Raw genomic sequence first — 27,671 nt, 5'->3', positions numbered from 1 at the left:
CTTTTTATCACCCTTCTTATTTTCAGTTCCACCTCTCACCTTTATTTTCAGAGGGATCTGGTGCCTGTCATTCCTGAGATTTTTCTGGCTTTTGAAGGGCAAATCATTGACTTCAATCACTGCAGATGGTTAATTTCAGTTTTATTCCACTCTGTAAATCCAACCACGTGTGAAACTGCTTTCCATTTTCTGAAAATTTGTTGATATCTCTCTTCTGATGTTGTCTCTTCTTCATCCTCTTTTATGTGTGTATTTACATTTTTACATTCTTTTACTGTTGTTTTATTAGAGTTTTGACTGGGAAACGATACTAATAGGTGTATTTAATTTGCCATTTTTAACATGAAGTTTGTATATATGTTAGTAAGGGTTTTGTTTTGTTGTTTTAACCAAATTGCTCTCCAAAAACACTGATTCAATGTCTATCCCATTGACAATGTCAGTGCTCATTACTCCGCATCCTTGCTAACACTAGGTATTATAAGTACATATTTGTATCTTTGCTAAGTTGTCAGGAAATATTTTATATCGCATTGCTATGGCGAACTGGTTTGCCTGGGGCTAACGGGTTTTCTGGGATGTGGAATACTCAGTGCTAAATCCAAGAAAGTCTTGGGCTAACCAAAACAGGTTGGCCAACTTATTAATTGTTTTAATTTAATTAACTTATAGTTTCCCCCAAAACTCTCCGAAGCTGGATTAATTATTGATGCTGAAAGAAGAAAGAACTCTATCTTGTTCTCCCTCTTTTACTTCCATTGACTTGACATCTCCCCCTGCTTCAACCATCACCACACTTTGACTTGCTGTCCTCTTCTGCATGCAAATCTCTGCCTTCTTTTCCTCTGGAGATAGCAGAGCAAATCGAAGGTGCTGTCTGGAGGTGTGCTAGTAGGATCAATGGGATTAGCAAAGAAGTCTGAAGCCCCTATTATATTATTTCTTTGGGCTTTATACTTGAAGACTAAACTCAGTAAAAAGTCAGAGTTCTGTGGGAGAGAGAAGTCAGAATGCCTTTGAGTGAGTAGATATGTGCATCTGTGTCTTCTTGGCTGTGTCAGTGTTAGACTGTGTTGGGGATGGGAACCATGCTGGAAATTCATGCCAAAGAGAAACTGAGAAATTGTGCTCCCAAATAGGTCTTATTGAAACTATCTCAATCAAAAGAACTTCCTTCCCTATCCTAAAAGGAGACAGAGTTAGAGGAGGAAGATGGACAGTGTTATATACTCAGAAAAAGTTAAAATTTGAAGCAAATCTTAACATCCTATTATTTATTCACTATGTTGCTATGATACAGCCTTATGGTAGCAATGCTTAGTTCACAAGCAATTTTGGAATTATCTTCATTTATTTACTCAGTGGACACTTGGGATTGATTAGAGGTAAAAGAGCTCACAGCATGGTGGGGAAGAGAGTCACATATATAATATACCAGAGGTATTAGTGAGGTGCTGTGAGTGTACGCACACTGGAAGGAATAGTTTCCCTGAAGAGTGGGGAGAGAGTCAAAGTAGATAAGGCTCTATCGAAGGTGGGCATCTGAATGGCTCCTAATGGAGAGGCAGCAATTTGCGAGGAGTGGAAGGAGTCAGGACATCATAAGCAACCTGTATGTGTCATGATGTGGCACTGTGAATGGCTATGATGCATTTGGCGATTGGGTCTGGCTTTGTGGAAAGCAGCAAGCTATGGAGCTGGGTAAGTAGGATGAGCCTGAATTCCAGGGACTCCTTTATACCTTGCTAAGGAGGAGGATTTTCTACCACAGAAGATATTTTATTGGCTCATTAAGTATACCATAAGTTTTCATATTTATGTAAATAAGTACTGATATTTTAGTTCACTTAGACTAGCAGTTTTCTTTTTTTTTTTTTTTCTTAATAGCAGCACCATTTCTTCAAATAAAATCTTACACATAAGCCCATGTAGAAACATGTAAGATCAGGCTGGGCGTGGTGGCTCAGACAAGTAAAAAATGACAGTAAAGGAGTCTTTGCACTTTGAGAGGCTAAGATCGACAGATGGCTTGGGGTCAGGAATTCAAGGCCAGCCTGGGCAACATAGAGAAACCTCATCTCAATGAAAAATATAAAAGTTATCCAGGCATGGTGGCATGTGCGTGTGGTCCAAGCCACTCTGGGGGCTGAAGTGGGAGAATTATGTGAGCTTGGGAGGTAGAGGTTGCAGTGAGTCAAGATTATACCATTGCACTCCAGCCTGGGTGACAGAGCAAGACCCTGTCTTAAAAAGGACCAAACCAAACCAAACAAAAACAAACAAAACAAGAAACATGCAAGATCAGAGCTGCTGTAGTTGATCCAGGGTTGGGACTTAGATCCCATTCTTCATCTTTTCCTCTTCCAAAGCTGCCTCCAGGGAACCCCTGGTGTCCTGCAGAGGTGAGTCTGAAACCCACTGACAGCCTGAGGTTAAACCCTGAGGGTGTCACAGCAAGAAGTATGAGTGTTCGTGAAGATATCTCTATTTGATCATCTCTGGACTTCAAATAAAGGAAGGGAAAATGATTACTAAGACTTTATAATTAGAAGCAAATAACATGACATCAATAATACAGTAGATATGTTAAGAGATTGAGCTTCTAAGACATCGCTGTCTTTTATTTCTGTCTTTCTGGCCCCTCATTGTTGGTTCTGGGGATCATCCCTACTCCCTCTGATTTATTTCTTAGGTTTCATGTTTTCTCTACACCCATAATGTCATTTTCCACCTATGTACTTGTACTCTACCTTCCATATGAGGCCCTGATGCATCTCTATCAAGATGTGCGATGATCATTGCAAATTCTTATTATCATCCCCTCTAAACTTGAGATTTATTTCTTGAGTATATCCATGTCTTTAAATGTAGCCATTTCTATCAGGATTGACTATATTATGCTGCTCTAACAAACAGTCCCCCAAGTCTCAGTGGTTTATTGAAACTAAAGTTTATTTCTCACTCACATGAAATCCTCTGTGGGTACAAATGACTCTCTGGAGTTGCTCATTTAGATGTACACTCAACATTCTAGGCTGCCTCTCATCCTATGATGATTCACTTCCGGGAGAAGGTAAGACTGAGGGATCTCACATCAGCAATCAAGTGCTCTGGCCTGGAAGTGACAAATATCACTTCTGCTCACAACTCATTGGCTAGAGTTAGTCATATAGTCCTATCCAAAAGCAAGGGGGATGGGGTATTATTCTCCTAAGTGTCTGGAAGAGAAGAGGGTGTGCTCCCTCTCCATTACTTGCAACTACTCTTCTTCCTGTTAGGGATACTGGTCCCGTCTGACTACCTGACACTTGTTCATTCTTCATGTTTGTTCCCCTGTGTCTTTTCTGACTCCTCTTCTTCTTCCCTCCATTCCTCTTCCTCCCCAGCAACCTCATCAGGAGGCTCTCACCCATATGTCCAAGCACTGTGCTCACTTCTAACCCAACCCTGCCCTCGCTGCTATATTTGTGTGGGCATGCCAGTCTTCCCCAGTTGGACCAACACAATGGCATTATTGATCTCAGTATCCCCAGTACCTAATAGTGCATGCTACCTGTAGATACTCGTTGAGGTTTATCGTGTAAGATGAATGAATGTTGCAAGTTCCTAAACATGTGATTCAGATGCCCAATCTTACTCTGTTACTTTATGAAATTTTTTTTTAAAGCTATATGATGTTATATCAAAATATGTTGTTATACTTTGGGATAATTGATGTGCTAGCCCTGAATTTAAGTGTAAGTCCCATTTTTTTTTTTTCATGGGAGTCTAGGAAAACTATATGTTTATTCAGCAGTAAAATACAGTTTGGAACTTAAATGAGGTATTGATCAATTTCTGGTCTTATGCGAGAAGGAATAAAGCATCAAGAAAAAGGAAAGACTTGCTGTCAAGAACAGGAAAATCTGACAATAGAATATTAAGAATGCAGGAAATGAGGGGAAGTGGAAAGGCAGCAAGTGGGAGAGAAAAAGTACAGGGACGGTAAAAGTGAATGTAGGAGCTTTCTGACCCATGCGCTTCAGGAATGCAATTCATCCCTAAAATACTGTTTAGTGTCTTAGGTTGCAAGTAACCAAATTAAAACCAGATTGAAAGTAGAGTGAGACAGCTGTCATCATGAGACTCATTTGATCTGTTTAAAGGCGGCTGCTCTTATGCAGGGACCAACACTCACCTCCAGGGCAGCAGCTGGTGCACACTTCAAGCGCAGACCCTAGTAGCTACCCCCGGCAGTTCCCGCTGCCAATAGTGCAAACGACTCAGAGAGACTTCATTGGCACAAGGGAATACTCTCGCCTTTCTGAGTAAAGAGCAAGTAGAACTAAAGGTTTCACATTTTTTTAAATATATTTTTATTTATTATTATTATTATTTTTTTGAGACGGAGTCTCACTCAGTAGCCCAGGCTGGAGTGCAGTGGCGCGATCTCGGCTCACTGTAAGCTCTGCCTCCTGGGTTCACGCCATTCTCCTGCCTCAGCCTCCCTAGTAGCTGGGACTACAGGCGCCCGCCACCACGCCCGGCTAATTTTTTGCATTTTTAGTAGAGATGGGGTTTCACCGTTTTAGCCAGGATGGTCTTGATCTGCTGACCTCATGATCCACCCACCTCGGCCTCCCAAAGTGCTGGGATTACAGGTGTGAGCCACCATGCCTGGCCAGGTTTCGCATTTTAAACATACTTTATATTCCTCCTCTTAGGGGTCTCCAGCCTGCTTTCATGCCAAAGCAGATGTTATATCTGGCATAGAGTCCTCGGAGCAGCAGTTGTTCCTGAAAGTTCCTTTTTGCATCTTTGTGCCTCATGCAGTGGCTTACAGGTCAACCAGGCTTTTCCCCTGACTTTCGACGTGTAAGAGTTTGTGTTTCAAATGGGTTTGGTTTTCTTAATGTCACCCTAGGTTGGTGGAAAGGAGAGTAAATGGAAATGGGGGTAAGCAGGGTCCCCTGGGGAGGTTTACACAGATGGAAGTCTATTGTCTCTTGAGAAGAGAGGAGGCTATTGAGTTTTCATTCCACACTCTGCACCTTTTCTGTTAGCAAAGAACAAGCCCCACTCTCTAGCAATTGCTTTCCACTGGACTCCCCCGCCCTGGCCCCCCCAGCAAAAACCTAGGGATCAACTTAGTTCACTCCAAATTAGAAAATTAAATAGTCATTTGTTTCTTCTTGTCCACAGGGAGAACCATTTTCTTTTCTTCTTTCAAAATTGCCCAGGTCTTGTAAAGGGTTATTAACACCAGAAATAAATACATTGTAATAAGCTTAAATCTCATTGCTACCTGAAACCATCAGATTTTAGTACTGTAATATTTTGATCCCTCTATCTTTTAGGCTCTGACACCAAAATTGCCATAATGAAGGTGTTTCACTTCTTCTCATTCATTTTTATGGGATCTTTTGTTCCCAAATGTCTTTTCATCCCAGCCAAAGGGAGAAATGTTAATAGATCTGCCATCCAGAAGGTTCCAAAGCTGGCCTGTCAGGTTTTCTGTTTTCTTGTTTATTATCTTTGAACTTTTGTTTTAAACACTTATTTACCCTGTAACTTAATGCCTGATAGTATTGAAAGCATTTTATGGGTTTTAATTTATTTAATGCTCATGAAACCCTATGAGGTAGGTACTGATATTATTTTTATTTTACAGATGAGGAAGCTGAAACAAAGAGAAGTGAAATGAAAGCTAGTGAGTGATGGGACCAGGGTTTGGACATGGGCAGTCTGGCTCAAAAATTGTGTGCTTTTAACTACTATGTAATGCTGCCTCACAAACAACTTGTCTCGCAAATCGTTATTCTGGATCAGAGGGTGTTCACTGGCCTGCAATTGTATTTTGTATGGCCCATACACAATTCAGAAGTTTGAAAAATTTACGTAGAAATCTGCATTTCCTGACTTCTTTTGAAAATAGGAATACCAGATATCATTAGGCTCGAATTCCCAATATGGCAACAACAGCTGAGCAACAATCAGCTGTTTAGATGAGGCACCTGCTCTCCAATTTCCACAGTCCCCACCAGTGCAGACCATAGTATCTACTTAAATTTCCTGCGCGCCTCAGAGAAGCTTCTGAGCTTGTGACCTCTGTTCCAGCTGCCCTATGTATGGACACTGCCGCAGTACAGCGAGGGCCTGCTGCAAAATGCGTTTCTTAGTCTTCAATACTCATTTCTCCTTGTAACTGGATTTCTGGTAAGTTATGTCTCATGGTGGATCTGCCCCAAAGATAGAGACTGAATGGAAGTGAGTCACACGCCCTGGCCTCCATTGTTCTGAAGAAGGTTCCAGCCACATGATTGAGGTCAGCTGGTTTGCCAGAGCCAGAGCTGGGTTTCAGGACAGACACACCTGCATCTGATAGTGAAAGGCAAGGTTGAAAGGCCAAGACCAGCCTGAGGTCTGAGAGACCAATGGCATCACAGAGGCCAGAAGTTCAGAGGTGGACATAAAAGGAGTTAGGAGAATAAGGAAGTGAAAAGAACATAGTACAGTGTATCAGAGAAGGAGCTCCAGACTGGCAAATATAACTCCCTTGAGAAAGTTAATGCCTGTCTGCTGAATTCACACTTCCTTATCCATGCGTCTCAGTCCATTCAGGCTGCCATAACAAAATCCCTTAGACTGGGTAATTTACAGATAATAGAAAATTATTGCTCATGGTTATGGAGGCTGGGAAGTTCAAGTTCAAGATGCCAGAAGATTCAGTGAGGTGAAAGCCTGTTCCTCATTCTCACTGCATCTTCACATGGTGGAAGGGGTGAATTGTCCTCGTATGGTAGAAGGGGCAAGAATGTGCCCTTCACCCTGTTTTATAAGGGCACTAGTCCCATTCATTAAGGCAGAGCCATCATGACTTAATCACCTCTCAAAATGCCCCATCTCTTAATATCGCTATGATGGAAATTAGGGTTTAATATAAATTTCAGAAGGACATATTGAGACCATAGTACCATACAATAAAATCAATACCCCAGCTTCATGGAGTTGTTGTAAAGATTAAATGAGATAGTGTACTCTAAGTGCTTAGCCTGGTGCCTGGTGTGATCAATGCTAACCCAAAGGATCCAGGAGGTCTCGAGTGGCTGCTGAGAATACTAATGGGTGTTTGCAGTCTGCCTGTGTGCAGAGGCAGATATGGAGTATGGGTGGGTCCAGTCAGTTCTCAGGGGGCAAATCCAAGACAGAGTTTGATTATTCATAACCTTAACATTGTATTGCCATCATTTATTTTAATTTTTAGTATATTTATTTATATTTAGTTTTTAGTTTCAAAAGTAAATATGATAAACAAGAGAGCTAGGGCAGACAAGAGAGTTATGGGTGACAATGCTAAGTGCTTTCGTCACACTTACTATTTTTTTTTTTTTTAATTTAATGAGAATGCCATACACTTCCCTCTCTCTTTACGTCTAGAAATATTGTATGAACAGTGATTTCATAAGATGCTTGCAACTTTAGGTGAGCTAAGATTTTGCATTTTGTTATTTCTTCACTTCTTTTCTCCCTCACTCTCTTTCTTCCTTACAGAAATTTATAGATTTGTCTTATAATCTAGTTCAGCATTTCCCAAAATGTAAGCTAAAGAACCTAATCTCATAAGATTCTCCAGGAATAACAGGTTTTTATGATCAAACAAATTTGGGAAATGCTTTATATTTTATCTCTGCTTTGAGATTTACTAAACATGTTGAAACATTGATAAGGCTTTCAGTTGCCTTGAAGTAAAACAAAAACAAAAATAGAAAACACAGAACATTTAGTCCAATATTTTCTGAAATGCGTTTGGCCATGAAACTTTTCCTTTCTTGAGTAAACCCTAGTAACACCCTGCTGGATCCAACTGGACAGCTGTTGATCTGGGTCTTCTCATTAAATGACTTTCTAACCTTGGAACTGGACTGATTATTGTTACTGCTGCTTTCATTAAAGGTGCTATGTTTTATGTTTATAGATTTATCTTCCTTCCAAAGATCTAAGTTTAAAAAAATCAGAAGAGCGTATCTTCTACCCTCTGCTTCATACATAGTCATTGAAAATGATGTGATGAAAGGATGCATCATGAGAAAGTAAACATACAACATAGGTAAAAGTTGTTCCAGGTCTTTACAAATGTTCTTATATCTTCAACCTGATTATGGCTCAAGATATAGTAACTTTTGCGGGGTTTTGTCATTGTTTTTGTTTTATTTTGTGAAAACATCCAAGAGCCCCCAACAGCCTTTAGATTTGCAGATCCTTTCCTTTCCCAGGTAGCCTTGCATTCAGGAAACATTAACTTCACACAAATTCTTCTTTAAATAAGTGTATAGTGATCTTTTTCCCCTCATGGGCTCTGCACAAACTTGTTCTCTTTTTCTCTCATCATTTACTTACAAAAAATAAAACCTGTTAAGAAGCAATTTGTTCTATGTTAGGTTCATTTACACAGCAGGCGAGCAGGAGATGGCTGGTGACATCAGCCATCTCCTAGTGTCTTGGAAGTGCATTGACACAGGAGTCACCTGGGTTCTGCTTCATCTAAGGAGTGCTTCAGGACATTAGAGAGCTGAGGGAGACAATCCCAGATCAAGTGAGAATTTTCCTTTGCAGGGTAGAGACTGATGCCCAGGCCTGTGACACTCGTTTGGCTCTTTCAGAAGCCTCTTCAGTGACACGGACTCCAAAGCACGGTAGCTGATCTTTCTGGATAACACCAGGCAGAGCTGGACTTAGGTACTTGCTCAGTCCAGAGGCCTCTTCAGATGTGACAAGGGAATGGCTAATCAGATGTGGAAAGTACCTTGAATGAATAGTCTCTGGGGAAACAAAACAAAACAAAACAAAACAAAACAAAACACCTCTTAAATTGGTTTTATTGAATGTAGAAGAACTGCCTGAATTTTGTGAATGGCTGGGGAAACACAGGGAAGGGCCCCTGTCTGTAGTGTGAATGCACTGTCTTCCCTTGCTCAGAGCCCCTGCCTTTGCTGTAGCTCTTCCTTTCAAATTCAATGCCAGTCATGGCAGCAAAGATAAAAGAAGCCAGCGCTAGCTTGTCTCTGCTTGCTCATAATTCTGTTCAGGGCAGATTTATGGAATGAATGATTCTTTCCATCACAGTTGGCTAATTTTAGAAAGATTAGAATGCAGGAGACTTCCGTTCCTATGCTAATACAGCCAGGCAAGTTACTACTATCATCTAGCTGTGTTAACTGAATTTTACTTTTGTGTCTTTCTGATTTCCTATCTGAAAAATGAGCAGGGAAATGAAGACCTTTTACAGAATGACATTAGGAATAATGGACAAAAATTCATTACAGACCACTTTACAAATTAATAGCTCCATATTTATACTATGAATCAACATGTAATTTTTATCTTATAAATAACCAAGGTAGTTACAAATTCCTAGTGCTTTTTAAATCAGATACCAAATTCTTTTTTTTTCTTCAACTTTTATTTTAAGTTCAGGGATACATGTGCAGGATGTGCAGGTTTGTACATAGATTAACATGTGACATGGTGGTTTGCTGCACAGATCATCCCATCACCTAGGTATTAAGCCCAGCATCCATTAGCTGTTCTTCCTGATGCTCTCCCTCCCCATCCCTCACAGGCCCTGGTGTATGTTGGTCCCCCCACAACGTGTCCATGTGTTCTCATCGTTCAGCTCCCACTTACAAGTGAGAACATGCGGTGTTTAGTTTTCTGTTCCTGCATTAGTTTGCTGAGGAAAACAACTTCCAACTCCATCCATGTTCCTACAAAGGACATAATCTCATTCCTTTTTATGGCTGCATAGTATTCCATGGCATATATGTACCACATTTTCTTTATCCAGTCTATCATTGATGGGCATAGGGTTGATTCCATGTCTTTGCTATCGTGACTAGTGCTGCAGTGAACATACGTGTTCGTGTATGTTTATAACAGAATTATTTATATTCCTTTGGGTATATACCTAGTAATGGGATTGCTGGGTCAAACAGATACCAAATTCTATTCACTTGTCTTAAAATTCTTAGAAGCAATGTTGTAGAACAACATATTCCAGGCTGGATTTTACCTTTCATTTTTCTTTGTTACTACTAGATACATGCAAAAAATTGAAGTTAATATTGTAAATCTTACCCTTTAAATGGAAAACAGAGAAGGCACTGAGTTAGAGAAACTTTCACTTTCAAGAGCAGAAAGCAATCAACATTAAAAATCTCAGGACCATTTCAATGTGACTCTCCCTATAAAACCCATAGATTCTGGGAATCATGACCACTTCTTTTATAAATATTATTTCCCTAAAATTAGTATCAAACACTTTTAGGTCTGGAAAGCATCTTGGAAATGGATCTTCTGAGGGGTCCAATAGCTTCTTACTGTGTCTGTTTGAGAGTTAATAGCTCACCTAGAGCTCAGATCTCCTAAATCTCCAGACAAAACTTTTTTCAAGTTTGCTCTTGTTTCCTCATTCCAGAATTATTTTATAGTATCCAAGCCACTTCACTTTCCACCTTTCCCTTCCTATTCTCCGCCATAAATTGGTTCCTATAGCTCCCTGCTGCTACATGGAGACCCTGAGGTGCCATAGGAAAGGGAAGGTTGTTAGCTGAGCCTCTGGGTTCTCTACAACTTATTGAACCAGAATAGCTCAATTTTTAGCTATTTTTCTTATGATGCTTTCCTGAGATAAGGGCTCCATGGCTTGAAAATGTTTTCAAACCACTGTCCTCCCTGACCAAAACCACATGCTTGTCTCACTCCATGTTCCTCATTGAACCTCCAAAATCTCTTTATAGCAACTTTTGTAAGGTTTGTCCCTTCTCTTTTCCCTTTTATACCACTCCCCATCCCTGCTATAGACCTGAACGCTTCCCAGCATCTTCTTTTCAAGGGCCACTGTTTTTTATGAGTGTAAATGCCTGAAGTTAAACTGTCTTATCTAAGATCCCTAAATTCAGCCTCATACCTCAACTCCATGCTCTCTTCCCCAATCTGAATATTTTCAAAACAGCTCCTCAGGACACCTGGGAGGTGTTCTGGCTGCCATAAGCCTTAAGTCTCCTTGGGTCCCATGTTCACCCAGAAGCTGTGTCTCTTTCCTGTCTTCAAAGCTACATCAAAGCTCTTTGAGGACAGGAAACATATGTTTTCCATCTTCACGTCTAGCACTGGTTTTTAACATGGTAGGTATCTTAGTTAATAATTTCCTTTGGCTAAAAATAACATGGACCCCCAAACAATAGCTTAAATAATTAAATGAGGGGTTTTCCCTTTCCCATATAATCAGAGGGCTAGAGATGGGGAGTCTGGAGCTGGCATGACAGCCATGATGCTGCAAGAGACCCAGGCGTCTCTGTCCTCTCAGGTATCCTTGGCACTTGCTTGTCACCTGTGGTCTCAAGATGGAGGAACCCCTTCTAGAAGGCATTATGTCCACATCCCACTGAAGAGGAAGGGAAGGCGATCCTGTTGTAGCTCATGAGTGTGATAATTGGGTGTTCACGTGCATGTGTGAGATGTGCCACCCTCTGAACCTTGTTATAACACTGGCACATTACCTGTCTGACCTGACTTGGGGGAAAAAAAAGAAGAAGAAGAAGAAGGGAAAGGAATTGAGTCATTTGTGGTGGAAAATTTGTTGGTGAAAGACAGCAACAAAGCAAGAGTCAGGCAAGCTTCTTTAACGAACTTTCTAGAAGTCCCACTTGGTGACATGCGCTTACATTTTATTCATAAAAACTGTGTCACATGGACCCCTCTAGCTGAAAGAAGTCTGGAAAATGTAGTGTTTTTAAGACTGGGTATGTTGTTAATAACATTGGTGTTCTGTCGGTAAAGAAAGAGATAGCAGATATTTGGTGACAACCTGCAGTCTCTACTGGAATAAGTAGGCAAAAATACTGCTTATGGCTGGAATGGAAAATGTCCACTCCCACCATGGTCACCTGTGTTGAGTACCTGGAAGAGTGGTTCTCAAAGGGTGGTCCCAGGCCAACTGCATCACCTGAGAACTTTTTAGAAATGCAAGACACATTTCTAAACTGTCTTGCATTTAGACAGATTGAGTTAGAAGTAGATGGAGTCAGTGATCTGTGTTTTAAATGCCCTACAGAGGATTTTAATGCTGCTAGAGTCTGAGAACCACTGGCCTAGAATGATCATGCAGAAAGTTCTAGACTGTCATGCTCTGCTTGTCTTGATGTCACCAGAGTGGTCTGGGATGGATTGGTGGCCAAGATAGGCACTAGATAATCTTTACAAAGCAGTTTAAGCTCACCCAAATAGAACTAGAATGATCCAGGTTCCTGATGTTGCGGGGTGGAGGGGGAGCTTGAAGAAAAACTGGCATGGAAGTAGAACCAGGCCAACCAACTTTAACGTGCCAACAAATGCCAGAGGCTCCTTCCTCTCAAAACTATCTTCCATTCTTCTCAGTTGAAGGGCTTTAGTTGCAAAACAAAAAGTATTACTCTAGGATCTTGCAATTAAAGATTATCTGAGATGCTGGCAAGGATATGGAGAAAGGGGAACTCTTGCATACAATTAGTGGGAATATAAATAGGTACAGCCATTACAGAAAAAAGGATGGAGAGTCCTCAAAAAACTAAAAACAGGAATATAATACCATCTGATCTAGCAATCCAACTGCTGGGTATATATCCAAAAGAAAGGAAATCAGTAAGTTGAGGAGATATCTGCACTCCCACGTTTGTTGCTGCATTGTTCACAGTGGCCAACATATGGAATCAACTTAAGTGTTCTTTGGCAGATGCATGGATAAAGAAAATGTGGTAAATATACACAATGGAATATTATTTAGCCATAGAAAGATTAAAATTCTGTCATTTGCAGCAACATGGATGCAGAACATTGTGTTTAGTGAAACAATCCAAGCACAGAAAGACAGATATCACACGTACTCCCTCCTATGTGGGAGTAAATAAAAGATCATCTTATGAAGGTAGAGAGTGGAATGGATGATAGTTACCAGAGACTGGGAGTGGTGGGGCAGAGGAGGGTAAATATAGAAAGGCTGGTTAATGAGTACAAAATGCAGTTAGATGGAAAGAATAAGTTCTATATTGTTCGATAGCACAGTAGGATGACTGTAGTTAACAATAATCTACGGTATATTTCCAAATAGCTAGAAGAGAAGATTTGGAATGTTCCAACACAAAGAAATGATAAATGTTGGAGGTGATGAATATCCCAATTACCCTGCTTTTACCATGACACATTATATGCCTGTATCAAAATATTACCTGTACCCCATAAAGATGTACAATTACAATTACAATCAATGAAAAAGAAAGAGTATTTGAAATGTATCATCCTTGAACTTCAATGGGACCGATAGGGATGGTTTGTGTGGAGAGGGTTGTAGTCATCCCATAACATCCATCTGCTTCTTCCCCAAGTAACCCATAATGAACACAGTACAAAGAAGTATCATAAAAAGTGCACACAGAGCACACGCAGCTTCAAGTTGGCTCCTCTGGCCCAGGGCTCCTCCAAGCATGGTCCACAGGCAGATCCATCCTGAGAACTCTTTGTTACTGGTCTGCACTGAGATAAAGAACTTAAATCCGAATGTAAATCAAATACATTACTGGGCTCACTCTTTAGTTCAGCTGACATTTTTTCAAACTAAGACTTTCTCAAAGAAATTAGTGCACAACAAGAAACAAACAGTTCATAGACTGATTCTATGAACTGTTTTGAGTGGCACTGCCCCTGCCTTCCAACTAGACAGTCACCTCTGCCCTTCATGGAGATTCTGTAGCTGCCACTTTAAGCATCCTCCTGTCCTTCATTTCTTTAACAAACATTAATTGAGGTCTATGGTATACAAGCACAGTTGGGATGCTGGGAACACAGTGGGCAACAGGACAAACAATCTGTAAGGGTACTAGTTGTCATCAAATGGCAGTATCCGATGGGACAGTATGTGTGGAAGTACTTCATAAACCTAATTATATTTAAGAATCGGGTAGTATTCTCTTTCCTTCTTTAGATGGAATAAAAGGTGCAAAGAGAACAAGCACCCTGCACAATATTGCTAGAGTAAGAACGCCCCTCTCTCTGGCCACTAGCTGAATTTGCTTCATTCTTTTCTCTCTCTGTAGCGGGTCTCATCTGAAAGAACATTCCTCTTGAGCTTAAGAAGGCAAAAGAATTTAGAGGGTCAGGTGCAGTGGCTCACGCCTGTAATCCCAGCACGTTGGGAGGCTGAGGCGAGAGGATCACTTGAGGCCAGGAGTTTGAGACCAGCCTTGGCAACACAGTGACACCCTGTCTCTATGAAAAATAAAAAAGATTAGTTGGGCATGATGGTGTGTGTCTGTAATCTCAGCTACTCAGGGGAAGCTGAGGCAGGAGGATTGCTGGAGCCCAGGAGTTGAAGCTACAGTGAGCTGACTGTGCCACTGCACTCCAGCCTGTATCACAGAGCCAGGCCCTCATCTCTAAGAAAAAAAAAAGAATTTAGAGTTGCATTTCAGATGAGAAGCACATGATATTATTGACAATTCAGTTTGCTCCCAACCTCTCTCATGGGTGTCTGAGCATAAAGTCATCTCAGCATATACCATTGGGACTTAAGGGAAAGGGGACTAAAGCTCCAGGTAATGAAAATTACTAGTAACTTGGCCCCTGGTGGAATGCCAGTGAGAACATGCACTTCCACAGGTGCTTGAATTCTCTTGGCCCAGGGCTTTAGGAAGCCACAGGAAAAGGTCAGGATGCTCAGGAATAGAGACGTGCTGTCAGAGAAGGATGGAAGGGTGGAAGAGAACAGTGCTGGGCCTAGCAACTTTCAAAAGACTTGCAAGCCAGTATGGCAAATGTTAACATTTGTTAAATCTGAGGAGTGTGCGTATGGGTGCTATGTTTTTTCTCTGTACTTTTTTATATTTTAATATTTCATAATTTAACATTTAAAATTTTTAAAAAGATCCTCAGCCGGGCATGGTGGCTCATGCCTGTAATCCCAGCACTTTGGGAGGCTGAGTCTAGTAGATAACTTGAGGCCAGGAGTTCAAGACCAGCCTGGCCAGCATGGCAAAAGCCCATCTCTACAGAAAATACAAAAATTAGCTGGACATGGTGGCACATGCCTGTAATCCCAGCTATTCTGCTCCAGAGGCTGAGACACAAGAATGGCTTGAACCCAGGAGGTGGAAGTTGCTGTGAGCCGAGATTGCACCACTGCACTCCAGCCTGTGACAGAGCAAGACTCTGTCTCAAAAAAAAACAAAAAAACAAAAAAAAACCCACAATTTTTAAAGATTCATAGAACAAAATAGTGTCTTCAGATGATCAATGTAGCACAGAAGAAGAGAAGCTGCAGTAAATAAAATATTCATGGCCCTAAAATTATGAAGGGTAGTATGTGTGTGTGTGTGTGTGTGTGTGTGTGTGTGTGTGCGTGCGCATGCACGTACACGTGTACATGCACATACTCAGAAGCTTTCGCATGCATCAAAATCCCCTGGAAGGTGTTTAAGCCACAGAGTATTGACTCTGTCTAGTTCTGATTCAGTAGGTCTAGCGTGAGACCTGAAAATCTGCATTTCTAAGAAGTTCTCACAGCAAATCCTCATGATATCTTTTTGAGTAGATATTGTGTACTCTTCCCACAATTACCTGGACTGGTTTGACTCATTTGTTCAACAGATATTTAGTACTTACCTACTATGTGCCAAGTACTGTGTTACATGCTAGGGGTATATGATTTATTGTGCACATATAACTCCTTATCTAGAGGCAATCGTTAAATACGTATTATATGTTTATGCCAAAAGCTGAGCAATCATCTAAACCCTTAAGCAAGCTGTTGGGTATTATAATAGCCAATCAGTAGGACAGGGGAATACCATGGGATGGCTGTGTACAAAAACTACTTTTTTATGTATGGTATTTCATAATGAATACAGATAACTTTCTTTTTCTTTTCTCATCTTACCCCCAGCCACCTCCTATTTTTTTCTCTCCTTTCTGTCTCTCTCCCTCCCTGGGATAAATGTGTTTGATGGGCTCATCCAGCAGCTCTCTCAAGCCACCCCTTGCTGCTGCCTGTTACCAGAGGTTCTGAAAAACCAGATATTTGCTCTGCCAGATTCACTGGCAGCTGGGGCTGGCCACATGCTCTAGTTTTGGCTAATGAGATATAAGTGGAAATAGATTGGGGGTCTTTGGGGAAGATTTTGCTTCTATACAAGAGGACAGAGGTAAGAGGAAGATCACTGGCACAGCGCCCTTTCCTGTCTTTCTGCCTTAGGACTGCAACAGCCATCTTGTGACCATGAGGCAACTAACATAAGGATAGTTCCAAAGGTGACAGAGTGACAGAGACTGGCTTTTAATGACATTTTTTATCAATTCAACCAACATTAGCACGCCACCCATACTTAGACTGAATGTTAGTGATAAAAGCAAAGCTCTATTTTAATGAACTGTTAATGTCTATCGCTTGCAGAGGAAATCACTCCCAACTGATACATCACCTTCTCCCTTTCTTCCTCTTCTTTTTTTTTTTTTCTTTTCCTTTTTTTATTTTCTTTCTCTCCTTGGTATGTGTGAATTTTGTCCTCCTTGCAAATTCATATGTTGAAGTCCTAACCTCCAAAGCCTCAGCATGTGACAATATTTGGAGATGGTCTTTAAAGAGGTGATTAGGTTAAAATGAGGTCATTAGGGTGGGCCCTAATCCAGTATGACTTGTATCCTTAAAAGAAGAGGAAATGTGGACATAGAGATGTAGAGAGGGAAGACCACGTGAAGACACAGGAAGAAGACAGACATCTACAAGCCAAGGGAAAAGACCTCAGATAAAACCAACCCTGCTGACACCTTGATCTTGGACTTCTAGCCTCCATAACTGTGAGAAAATGAATTTCTGTTGCTTAAGCCACTTAGTGTGTGGGACTTTGCTACAGGAGCCATGCTGAGCAAATATACTTCTTTCTCCCGCCTTTTACTTCCCCCCATTCTTTCTTTTTCTTTATTTGTGTGGATATATAGAGAAAAAGATAGAGATATATATATATAAAGATATATATATATATATGTGGATATATATATCTCCTCTATTTGTGTGGATATCTATCTCCCCTTAGAGATATATAGATATATATATCTCCAAGGGGTAGCCTAAAGTGAGGAATCCCTTCGTTAGGGCCCCTTAGCAGACTTCTTCTTATGTCTCCTTGGCCAGAATTATGCTGCATGCTTATATGTAAACCAACATCTGAGAAGGGGAATGAAACCACTGTAATTAATCTAAACCAGTCAAGATTCACCCTCTTTGGCTGGAATGTAAGCTGCCTTTCTTACAGCTTATGGATGCTCACAGAACTGTGGGGACAACAAGACTATAAGCAGGGTTCTGTAAGAACAATGGTTATCAGCCTAAGGCAATTTTGCATCTGCCTTTTGCCAATTCAAGGGACATTTGGGTAATATCTGAAGATGTTTTTGATTGCCACAACCTGGGGGAAGAGGGGAGTTGCTATTGGCATCCAATGGGTAGGGGCCAGAGATGCTACTAAATATGCTACGATGCACAGGAAAGTCCCCTACAACAAAGAAGTATCCAGCACAATTGTCACTCATGCCTGGATTGAGGAACCCTGTGTTAGAGGAAGGGAAGAAGGGTGGCTATTAGGAGGACAGCAAGAGGTGTTTGTCATGGATGGAAAAACACATGTACGTGATGTTCTCACAGCCTGCCTGTGAGTCTCACCGACTTCAGGCCACAGCATCCCTGAGTGACAGAAGCTGGTCTCATTACATTGGCCAAGCAGCCCTCAGTCTGCAGCTATCTGTCAGAGACCCAGTGAATCAGAAAGATTGGTGCAGACTAAAATTAGAAAAGAGATGAAAAGTGATTATTTGGAAATAAATTTGAATATGCCTGCTTAGATCCTCCAAGACTGCAGTCTGACATATAAATAAGACTAAAAATATGAAATTGTGGTACCCCGTCATCCTATTCACTACATTTCACTAGCTCTGAATCTAATAAGGCCTTCATCATTGTGTTAAATTAATGCTTTTTAATATTTAAAAGATATTAATCTTGCTTTGGTATGTTGTTGGTCTATTTTTAAATTTAATAATTTCAAACAGTAGCTCTTCAAGTATTTGAATCAATTATTTTTTATATCCACTCATCTTGATGTTTTGCCGTAAGTAACAAATGGTGTAATAAAATATCTTTGTGCTTCAAGTAATACCTCAGCACTTTTTAAACTTCTTTGCAAAACTTGAATACAGTTTACGTATATGAGTTATAGGCACACATATCTGCAAAGGTGGCTAGATTTTTAAAAATTAATGTCATGACCTGCAATTTCCTTTGCAAAGGAAATTGTCCTGTTTGCTTTATGGCTTGTCCTGTTTGCTTTATGGCTGTTGTTTGCAACATCATATTTTCCCCTCAAATAAAAAATTTTAAAATGGCATAGAAGACTTTGGCTAAATTGGCTAACAGTTTCATAACGTTTGATATTGTTCCAAGTTTTCATGCACCTAATTTTATATATACGTAATGTATCAGCTTTTGATATAGCAAAAAGCACATAGGTAGCTTAAACTGCAAAGCATTTTCTGTTTTTCAGGCTGTATATTGCAAAACCTACCAAGCAACATATTTGCTTAAATGTTCCGTATTTAATTGCCAGAGTTTGCAGTGGACTCTTCATTTCTTAAAGACTTACCACAAATGTATTCACTTATTTAGCTCCTGTGTGTTCACATACATTTCTACCACTATTTTCTTTTCTTCAATCAGCCAGTATCTAGAAGTAAGAACCATCATCTTTAATTCAATCTCTGGCTTATTATAGACCTAGGATCCTCACAGGAATATTTGTTCAATTTGAACATGCTCTTCAGCTGGTTTTTTTTTGTTTGTTTGTTTGTTTGTTTGTTTGTTGCCTATGGATGACAGAGTGATGTTTTACACATTTAAGAGAACTTCATTTCCTTATTACATGGACATATTTCTAATTGGCTCCAGGCTCCTTACTATTAATAGCTGTTGAAGATGCACTGTACATCTAATTTAGCACTGCCTGGGGTGACACAATTGGTTCTCAGTTACTTTACTGCCAATATGTACAGCTTATGCCACAGGGAGCCTGGAACTAATTGGTGAGATCCTCGCCCTCTGAGACCGAATCTAACACATGCTTCCCAGACAGCTTCCCTCTCAGGGACCTCAGCGTTCCTCATTATCCTGACCCTCTTTGATTTGGTGCCATGATTGACATAAGGAAGGCAAAGCCACCTCCTCGGCTTGATTTATTCTAAAGATATTTGACTTTATCCATACCCATCCCTGTGGAATATGGAAGCCCTCAGGGGTGACTCCTGAATTTGCATATAGGAGCTTAGGGGTAGCAATATAGAAGGCCAGGGGCTTGAATGAATGTATGTTTGCAGGGAAAACATACTTTGTTTCATTTTAATTGTATTCTTTAGTGAGGAGGTTGATTGATATTTGGTTCCAGCAGGGAGTGTAGGCTCCCTATGTCACCCTTTGTACCTTTGCAGAGCCACTGGTGATTCTCCTTGTGGAAAGCCCTTTTTGGTGCCACCACTGAAAGTCAAACCTCTTACTATGACTTTAAGGAGTATAGCATTAACCAATCCCTTGAGCCTTACGTTCCAGCTCTCCTGCCACCCCAACCTCCCACTCAGCCAAGCTGCAATAATTCCATGAACAGGACATACAGCTTTTTTTTCCCCTCTTCTGTTCCTTACTTTTTGGTGTCCCCAAGGTCTAGATCTGGCCCTCTCTCCCCAGTGCCAACAGCACTTCCTGCACCCCACTATCGTCACAGGTCAGGTGTGGAATTCCCGTGTTTCAACATACAGTTTTCCCCAGCGCAGACTGTGAGCTCTTTGAAGGCAAGGCCCATATCTTAGTTGCTTTGGCATCATGAGTACCCAGGTGGGTTCTGACATTTGGTACTCAATAAAAGTGTATTGTGTTAAGCTCTTATTGTTACTCTGGCATTCTGTCTTTATCAGCAGAAGAGAAGGAGGGTTTCCCCAATAACATGGTGAACAGGTAGTTGAAATATAACCCTATAAATGCTGAAACACTTTCTGGATGAAAAACATCTCAAGTCTCTGCCTTAGTAACAAGGCCTAACATATGTTTTACTTCAAGACTCAAGAATATCATTGTGAACGTTGGTTATGATACTGACCCCTGATATTAGCAGTGTTGCACGACCTATGAAGGTGCCCTGAAATAATGGTGTCAATCAATGCAACTTTAAATAAAACATACACATTGACAAAAAAACAAAAAGCATAGGTCCACCCAGTGACCTTCCAGTGAAACACCAAAATTTATTTTGTGAGACTTCGATTTCAATGAGTGAATGCAGGTTTACTTGGCTCATGAGACAGCTGGAATTTTTTTTCTTTTTTCAGATTGTTTACTGTGAACTTCTTATAAATGTTCCTGTTTTCTGTTTCTGGAAAGTATTAATATTCAGGACTGAAACACTTAAATGGGCAGGGTGCTGTGGCTCACGCCTGTAATCCCAGCACTTTGGGAGGCCAAGACGGGTGGATCACGAGATCGAGAGATCAAGACCATACTGGCCAACATGGTGAAACCCTGTCTCTACTAAAAATACAAAAATTAGCTGGGCGTTGTGGTGAGCACCTGTAGTCCCAGCTACTCAGGAGGCTGAGGCAAGAGAATCACTTGAACCTGGGAGGTGGAGGTTGCAATGAGCTGAGTTCGTGCCCCTGCACTCCAGGCTGGCGACAGGGCAAGAATCCATCTCAAAAAAAAAAAAAAAAAAAAGAAAGAAAGAAAAGAAAAAGAAACACTTAACTATTCAATGACTACAGAAAGGTTATATGAACTTGATCTATATTATATTTGTAATGAAATGATTTTTCACCTTTAGAGAATCAGGTTGTTGTCACAACAAAAATGTTGTATAATACACTGTATTAATAATAGCACACTAAATAATTTTGTCTGTCTTTTCTCTATGCTGTCGTTCAACAAGTACAATTTGCTATATGTTGTGATAAGTAGGATCTGAGGGAGTAAGGGTATACAAGATAAACATGATTCCTGCCTCAGGGTCTTCATGTTTAAAGGGGAGGGACAGACCAACAAATAGAATTGCAATACAGAATGTTTCAATTTTGAGACTTTCACCAGCCTATAAAACATAGGCCACCTTTACCATCACTTGAAATTCTTACAACCTTTTCATCACCAGTTCAAGAGACCATCATAATCTTGACTGGGGCCCATGGTATTGCTCTGGTGGCAGGAATCAGGATTTTAATAAAGGCCTATGGTAATTTCCCTGGGCATGGTTATTTTTGGTGTTTTGTGGTAGGGTTGTAGGGCTGGCTAAGGTTCATAAGATTTATATTCATAATCTCAGTGACTTGTATGTGGAGAAGAATGGTGATGCCTATCAGTGGTAGTAGGTTGTAGTCACCAGCGGGAACCTCAATGCAAAAGACTGTGTCTAAGTAGAGAACATGGGAAGTAATTACTGCTGCTGGAAGTTGGAGCAGAAGTTTCTACTTGGAGCTTTTCTGGAAACACGTTTTGCTTATTCATCAAAATATGATTGAACTGTGTAGATGTCCAAATGTTGTAAATAATGGAATTTAATGGTATGATTTATGCCTGTGTGGTCTTTGTCACATGTCACTTACACTATTTATTTGATACATATTATATGTAGAGAACCACACTAGACACTGAGGGAACTCTGTTTTGGTCTCAGTGGGTTTACAGATCAGGAATGGCGTCAACCAAGGACACAGGGCACACCTGTTCAAGGTCACAGGGCGAGTGCCAGCTGTGAATGGAAGTAGATTTAGGTTCCTAATGAGAAAACAAGAGTGTTGTGTAGGACTGTTTTAAAAACTCATCCCAGTGAAGTGATTGGCAATGGAGAGGTCCCCTAGGTCTGAGAGCAGGAAGAAGAATCCCATAACCCTAGCAGAGCAGGGTGGCTGATATTAGCTGGTGCTGGGCTTGAGAACAACCATCAGAGGTTACATTAAAAATCAAATGTATTATAGGTTTTTGAGATTGAGATTACCTACATTAAATATGGAATAATTCGATTTAACTAATACTTATTTAGAATCTATCAAGGTTCTCTTTAAGCTATAAGGAATTTCCTCTTGTATTCTTCTACATGAATGAGACTAACATAAAAACCTAAAGTCTTTCTCAATCACAAACAGAGAATTAGGGGACTGGGCCAACCTAATTTTGCCTTTTTAATGGTGATTTAAAATTTATTGATAAAAAATTGTCTTACTGAGGAATGCACAGAGTTTTTACTAAGATCGTTCTAGTCTTGTGGACTAATCATAGCATATTAGAATTAGAAATGAGTGATCATCTTAATTAGGTGTTTTCAGATATTGTTTAGTATAAAATCCTTTGTCTAAACAAAGTTTTAGCTCCAACTCCCAGCGCGAGCGACACAGAAGACCGGTGATTTCTGCATTTTCAACTGAGGTACTAGGTTCATCTCACTAGGGAGTGCCGGACAATCAGACAATCGGTGCTGGTCAGCTGCTGCAGCCCGACCAGCAAGAGCTGAAGCAGGGCGAGGCATCGCCTCACCTGGGAAGTGCAAGGGGAAAGGGAATCCCTTTTCCTAGCCAGGGGAACTGAGACACACAACACCTGGAAAATCGGGTAACTCCCACCCCAATACTGCGCTTTAAGCAAACAGGCACACCAGGAGATTATATCCCACACCTGGCCGGGAGGGTCCCACGCCCACAGAGCCTCCCTCATTGCTAGCACAGCAGTCTGCGATCTAACCGCAAGGCAGCAGTGAGGCTGGGGGAGGGGTGCCCGCCATTGCTGAGGCCTAAGTAGGTAAACAAAGCCGCTGGGAAGCTCCAACTGGGTGGAGCTCACAGCAGCTCAAGGAAACCTGCCTGTCTCTGTAGACTCCACCTCTGGGGACAGGGCACAGATAAACAACAACAAAAGCAGCAGAAACCTCTGCAGACGCAAACGACTCTGTCTGACAGCTTTGAAGAGAGCAGTGGATCTCCCAACACGGAGGATGAGATCTGAGAAGGGACAGACTGCCTGCTCAAGTGGGTCCCTGACCCCTGAGTAGCCTAACTGGGAGACATCCCCCACTAGGGGCAGTCTGACACCCCACACCTCACAGGGTGGAGCACACCCCTGACAGGAAGCCTCCAAAGCAAGAATCAGACAGATACACTCGCTGTTCAGCAATATTCTATCTTCTGCAGCCTCTGCTGCTGACACCCAGGCAAACAGGGTCTGGAGTGGACCTCAAGCAATCTCCAACAGACCTACAGCTGAGGGTCCTGACTGTTAGAAGGAAAACTATCAAACAGGAAGGACACTTACACCAAAACCCCATCAGTACGTCACCATCATCATCAAAGACCAGAGGCAGATAAAACCACAAAGATGGGTAAAAAGCAGGGCAGAAAATCTGGAAATTCAAAACATAAGAGTGCATCTCCCCCGGCAAAGGAGCGCAGCTCATCGCCAGCAACGGATCAAAGCTTGACGGAGAATGACTTTGACGAGATGAGAGAAGAAGGCTTCAGTCCATCAAACTTCTCAGAGCTAAAGGAGGAATTACGTACCCAGTGCAAAGAAACTAAAAATCTTGAAAAAAAAGTGGAAGAATTGATGGCTAGAGTAATTAATGCAGAGAAGGTCATAAACGAAATGAAAGATATGAAAACCATGACACGAGAAATACATGACAAATGCACAAGCTTCAGTAACCGACTCGATCAACTGGAAGAAAGAGTATCAGCAATTGAGGAACAAATGAACGAAATGAAGTGAGAAGACAAACCAAAAGAAAAAAGAAGAAAAAGAAATGAACAAAGCCTGCAAGAAGTATGGGATTATGTAAAAAGACCAAATCTACGTCTGATTGGGGTGCCTGAAAGTGAGGGGGAAAATGGAACCAAGTTGGAAAACACTTCAGGATATCATCCAGGAGAACTTCCCCAACCTAGTAGGGCAGGCCAACATTCAAATCCAGGAAATACAGAGAACGCCACAAAGATACTCCTCAAGAAGAGCAACTCCAAGACACATAATTGCCAGATTCACCAAAGTTGAAATGAAGGAAAAAATCTTAAGGGCAGCCAGAGAGAAAGGTCGGGTTACCCACAAAGGGAAGCCCATCAGACTAACAGCAGATCTCTCGGCAGAAACTCTCCAAGCCAGAAGAGAGTGGGGGCCAATATTCAACATTCTTAAAGAAAAGAATTTTAAACCCAGAATTTCATATCCAGCCAAACTAAGTTTCATAAGTGAAGGAGAAATACAATCCTTTACAGATAAGCAAATGCTTAGAGATTTTGTCACCACTAGGCCTGCCTTACAAGAGACCCTGAAGGAAGCACTCAACATGGAAAGGAACAACCAGTACGAGCCATTGCAAAAACATGCCAAAATGTAAAGACCATCGAGGCTAGGAAGAAACTGCATCAACTAACGAGCAAAATAACCAGTTAATATCATAATGGCAGGATCAAGTTCACACATAACAATATTAACCTTAAATGTAAATGGACTAAATGCTCCAATTAAAAGACACAGACTGGCAAACTGGATAAAGAGTCAAGACGCATCAGTCTGCTGTATTCAGGAAACACCTTTCACACGCAGAGACACACATAGGCTCAAAATAAAGGGATGGAGGAAGACTTACCAAGCAAATGGAGAACAAAAAAAAAGCAGGGGTTGCAATACTAGTCTCTGATAAAACAGACTTTAAACCATCAAAGATCAAAAGAGACAAAGAAGGCCATTACATAATGGTAAAGAGATCAATTCAACAGGAAGAGCTAACTATCCTAAATATATATGCACCCAATACAGGAGCACCCAGATCCATAAAGCAAGTCCTTAGAGACTTACAAAGAGACTTAGACTCCCATACAATAATAATAGGAGACTTCAACACTCCACTGTCAACATTAGACAGATCAACGAGACACAAAGTTAACAAGGATATCCAGGAATTGAACTCATCTCTGCAGCAAGCAGACCTAATAGACATCTATAGAACTCTCCAACCCAAATCAACAGAATATACATTCTTCTCAGCACCACATCGCACTTATTCCAAAATTGACCACATAATTGGAAGTAAAGCACTCCTCAGCAAATGTACAAGAACAGAAATTATAACAAACTGTCTCTCAGACCACAGTACAATCAAACTAGAACTCAGGACTAAGAAACTCAATCAAAACCGCTCAACTACATGGAAACTGAACAACCTGCTCCTGAATGACTACTGGGTACATAACGAAATGAAGGCAGAAATAAAGATGTTCTTTGAAACCAATGAGAACAAAGATACAACATACCAGAATCTTTGGGACACATTTAAAACAGTGTGTAGAGGGAAATTTATAGCACTAAATGCCCACAAGAGAAAGCAGGAAAGATCTAAAATTGACACTCTAACATCACAATTAAAAGAACTAGAGAAGAAAGAGCAAACACATTTGAAAGCTAGCAGAAGGCAAGAAATAACTAAGATCAGAGCAGAACTGAAGGAGATAGAGACACAAAAAACCCTCCAAAAAATCAATGAATCCAGGAGTTGGTTTTTTGAAAAGATCAACAAAATTGACAGACCGCTAGCAAGACTAATAAAGAAGAAAAGAGAGAAGAATCAAATAGATGCAATAAAAAATGATAAAGGGGTTATCACCACCGACCCCACAGAAATACAAACTACCATCAGAGAATACTATAAACACCTCTATGCAAATAAACTAGAAAATCTAGAAGAAATGGATAATTTCCTGGACACTTACACTCTTCCAAGACTAAACCAGGAAGAAGTTGAATCCCTGAATAGACCAATAGCAGGCTCTGAAATTGAGGCAATAATTAATAGCCTACCAACCAGAAAAAGTCCAGGACCAGATGGATTCACAGCTGAATTCTACCAGAGGTACAAGGAGGAGCTGGTATCATTCCTTCTGAAACTATTCCAATCAATAGAAAAAGACGGAATCCTCCCTAACTCATTTTATGAGGCCGGCCAACATCATCCTGATACCAAAGCCTGGCAGAGACACAACAAAAAAAGAGAATTTTAGACCAATATCCCTGATGAACATCGATGCAAAAATCCTCAATAAAATACTGGCAAACCGGATTCAGCAGCACATCAAAAAGCTTATCCACCATGATCAAGTGGGCTTCATCCCTGGGATGCAAGGCTGGTTCAACATTCTCACATCAATAAACGTAATCCAGCATATAAACAGAACCAAAGACAAGAACCACATGATTATCTCAATAGATGCGGAAAAGGCTTTTGACAAAATTCAACAGCCCTTTATGCTAAAAACGCTCAATATATTCGGTATTGGTGGAACGTACCTCAAAATAATAAGAACTATTTATGACAAACCCACAGCCAATATCATACTGAATGGGCAAAAACTGGAAACATTCCCTTTGAAAACTGGCACAAGACAGGGATGCCCTCTCTCACCACTCCTATTCAACATAGTGTTGGAAGTTCTGGCTAGGGCAATCAGGCAAGAGAAAGAAATCAAGGGTATTCAGTTAGGAAAAGAAGAAGTCAAATTGTCCCTGTTTGCAGATGACATGATTGTATATTTAGAAAACCCCATTGTCTCAGCCCAAAATCTCCTTAAGCTGATAAGCAACTTCAGCAAAGTCTCAGGATACAAAATTAATGTGCAAAACTCACAAGCATTCTTATACACCAGTAACAGACAAACAGAGAGCCAAATCAGGAATGAACTTCCATTCACAATTGCTTCAAAGAGAATAAAATACCTAGGAATCCAACTTACAAGGGATGTAAAGGACCTCTTCAAGGAGAACTACAAACCACTGCTCAGTGAAATAAAAGAGGACACAAACAAATGGAAGGACATACCATGCTCATGGATAGGAAGAATCAATATCATGAAAATGGCCATACTGCCCAAGATTATTTATAGATTCATTGTCATCCCCATCAAGCTACCAATGAGTTTCTTCACAGAATTGGGAAAAACTGCTTTAAAGTTCATATGGAACCAAAAAAGAGCCCGCATCTCCAAGACAATCCTAAGTCAAAAGAACAAAGCTAGAGGCATCACGCTACCTGACTTCAAACTATACTACAAGGCTACAGTAACCAAAACAGCATGGTACTGGTACCAAAACAGACATATAGACCAATGGAACAGAACCGAGTCCTCAGAAATAATACCACACATCTACAGCCATCTGATCTTTGACAAACCTGAGAGAAACAAGAAATGGGGAAAGGATTCCCTATTTAATAAATGGTGCTGGGAAAATTGGCTAGCCATAAGTAGAAAGCTGAAACTGGATCCTTTCCTTACTCCTTATACGAAAATTAATTCAAGATGGATTAGAGACTTAAATGTTAGACCTAATACCATAAAAACCCTAGAGGAAAACCTAGGTAGTACCATTCAGGACATAGGCATGGGCAAAGACTTCATGTCTAAAACACCAAAAGCAACAGCAGCAAAAGCCAAAATTGACAAATGGGATCTCATTAAACTAAAGAGCTTCTGCACAGCAAAAGAAACTACCATCAGAGTGAACAGGCAACCTACAGAATGGGAGAAAATTTTTGCAATCTACTCATCTG

The 27,671-nt window shown here is 40.8% G+C and overlaps 1 protein-coding gene and 1 non-coding gene across 11 annotated transcripts in view; both read left to right on the top strand.

Moving 5' to 3' along the window:
• Positions 1-27,671, top strand: part of NCALD (neurocalcin delta) — a 443,361-nt gene that overhangs the window by 261,139 nt on the left and 154,551 nt on the right. The gene's annotated exons all lie outside the window — the stretch shown is intronic.
• LOC114680515 (small nucleolar RNA U13) lies at positions 11,443-11,547 on the top strand. The gene has a single exon (XR_003732732.1). It is a non-coding gene; the product is annotated as a small nucleolar RNA U13 (small nucleolar RNA).

Source organism: Macaca mulatta, chromosome 8 (genome assembly GCF_049350105.2).
Source record: "Macaca mulatta isolate MMU2019108-1 chromosome 8, T2T-MMU8v2.0, whole genome shotgun sequence".
Lineage (NCBI taxonomy): Eukaryota > Metazoa > Chordata > Mammalia > Primates > Cercopithecidae > Macaca > Macaca mulatta.
This window is presented reverse-complemented; position numbering and strand designations above follow the sequence as displayed.